Below are 2,298 nucleotides of genomic sequence, written 5' to 3'. Positions count from 1 at the left end.
CAGAACCCCTTCCTGTCGTTCTTTGAATGTGCCAGCCAGGCGTCCCCACCCTTCCCTGCCCCATGTCACCATGCCTCTGTCCCCCCATCGGCACCTGCCATACATTTTACTCTTCCTGTCCCCAACGGTTCATACCTCCCTTTTTGCTTCTTAGGACTGGACGCAATCTAACATATTTTACTCATTGGCCGTAATCGTCATCCATGCCGCTGGCAGGGACGTCGGCTCCACCGCGCGGGAGTTGGGGTCTGTGTGGCTCGGCGTGGTGTTCCCGGTACCCAGGAGGCGCTCGACAAACGCGTGCTGGTGGTGTGGCTGGATGCATCCCCAGCAGCACTCTGAGGCGCTTGGCGTTCCTGGAAAAGGCCACATCGTTTGAAGAAGGAGAAGCATGGGTCCCAGGAGAGCACGCGACGAACGTGTGACGACGATTGTTTTTAACGCGTGAGGGGACCCGGGGGATGTCACCACCGGTTCGAAGAGCTCAGAGCTCCAAGAGCCGCACACCCGAGGCATTCAGGACAGGGACGTGGGTCCGCTCGGTGGACACGGGGCGGTCCTCAGCCGCCTGTCACACGGCTTCTGCTTCTCTGGGTGCGTGAGTTCCGCCACCTGCATTGTTGGGGGGCGCGGTCCCCATCGGACTCTGCAGGCTCCAGACACCAGCCGCACCTGGGCCACCCTCACTGCAGACCAGCTGGCTGCATACTCGGGGGTCCCCACAACCATGCCCAGGCACGATGCCTCCCTGGGGTGACTCAGGACTCGGGAAAGTGCCCGGTGACCTACGACCGAGCTGCACGAGGCCCCTGGGGTGGCCGTGACCAGGTCCCACACACTGAGGGGCTTGAAGCTGCGGGTTTACCCTCTCCCAGGTTGAAGGCCAGGTGTCCGGAACTCGGGCGTCGGCAGGGCGGGGCCCCTGGAGGCCAAGGGATGGTCTGTGACAGAGGGATGGTCTGTGCCAGGCCCCCATACGACCTCACCTCAACCAATCACGTCTGCAAAGACCCCGTTTGTGAAGCAGGTCCCATTCACAGGGTTCAGGGGGACACTAGTCACTCCCACACAGACGGTGGAGATTTGCAGCCCCAGGCTGGAGGGGCCGGACACACAGCGGGGGTCAGCCAACGAGCTTGGGGGGCGCGGAGTGCGGGAGAGGCAGCTCCCCTTCGGCCCTCCTTCCTCCCCAGTGTCGCCCCCAGGGCTGTGACCCCAAACGGATCTCACATCACCCCTCCTCCACATCCTCTGGACAGCACCCCAACACGCGCGGGGCCCAGAGCAAGGATTCAAAGGGGCCACGAAGCCGTGTCCAAAAATTACACGGCAGATAACAAACAGCTAAACAGAACAGGTTTTGCCCCCGCCCAGATGGACACCCCCATGCGTCACCACTGAGGGCCACGTCAGGCCACACGCCACACCGCTTCACACCGGCGAAGACCGACACGGTCAGAGACAGACGGTGACACGTGTTGGGAGGGTCTGGAGACCCTGGACCCTCGCTGCTGGTAGGGCTGGAAACGGCCGCCGCCATGGGACAGCCCCGCTCCTCAGAGGTCAAGCGCGGTCAGCGCCTGGCCTGTGCCTCCCCGCCACTCGTAGGGAGAGTAACCCCACGTCCTCGCTCCGGAACCTTCGCGGCTGCAATGTTCCGAATTTCCGAGAAGTGCAAACAGCCCAAATGTCCATCCACTGATGATAGATGGAAAAATTGTGGTCAGTCCACACGGGGGAGGGGCACTCGGCCGTGGGAATGGGGGGAGGCGCTGACACTCACCATGACGTGGACCCTGAATACGTGACGTTCAGTGAGAGACGCCAGACACACAGGGCCACACGGTGTGTGATTTTGTTTACGTGACACATCTAGAACAGGTGCATCCACAGACAGGAAGAGGGTGAGTGGGTGCCAGGGGCTGGGGCCGGGGTGGGGGTGACTGCTGGCGGGGGCGGGGCTTCATTTAGGAGCAGTGAGTGCTCTGAAATTGACGTGGCGATGGCTGCCTGCATGTGAGAATGTACTAGAAAACAGTGCCTTACACACTTTGTAGGGCAAATTGTCCAGCACGTGAACTGTATTTCGATAAAATTGTTAGGAAAACAACATAGCCACAGTTCACTGACGGTCTTCCTTCGGGCAGATCCAGTCTCCCTCCCTCTGCTGCCTGTGACGGCAGAGCCAACAGGGCATGAGGGAAGTGACACCGTCAGCCGCGGGCATGAGCCTCCAGAGGCCTGTCAGCTCCTGTCCAGCTCTCTGCGCCCTGAGGTGACATGTGACAAGCTCCGCCG

At 61.3% G+C, this 2,298-nt stretch overlaps 1 long non-coding RNA gene across 1 annotated transcript in view; it reads left to right on the top strand.

The window, feature by feature from the left end:
• The window catches only part of LOC105300423, a 4,834-nt gene extending 4,508 nt beyond the window's left edge, over window positions 1–326 (top strand). Inside the window, exon 3 of the long non-coding RNA XR_896619.2 lies at window positions 155–326. This is a non-coding gene — a long non-coding RNA (uncharacterized LOC105300423). The remainder of the gene's footprint in view (window positions 1–154) is intronic.
• The last annotated feature ends 1,972 nt before the right edge of the window (window positions 327–2,298 follow it).

The sequence above is a fragment of the Pteropus vampyrus genome, unplaced genomic scaffold, assembly GCF_000151845.1.
Source record: "Pteropus vampyrus isolate Shadow unplaced genomic scaffold, Pvam_2.0 Scaffold212, whole genome shotgun sequence".
Classification (NCBI taxonomy): domain Eukaryota; kingdom Metazoa; phylum Chordata; class Mammalia; order Chiroptera; family Pteropodidae; genus Pteropus; species Pteropus vampyrus.
The sequence above is the reverse complement of the archived record's forward strand: the minus strand, read 5'-3'. Positions and strand labels throughout refer to the sequence as shown.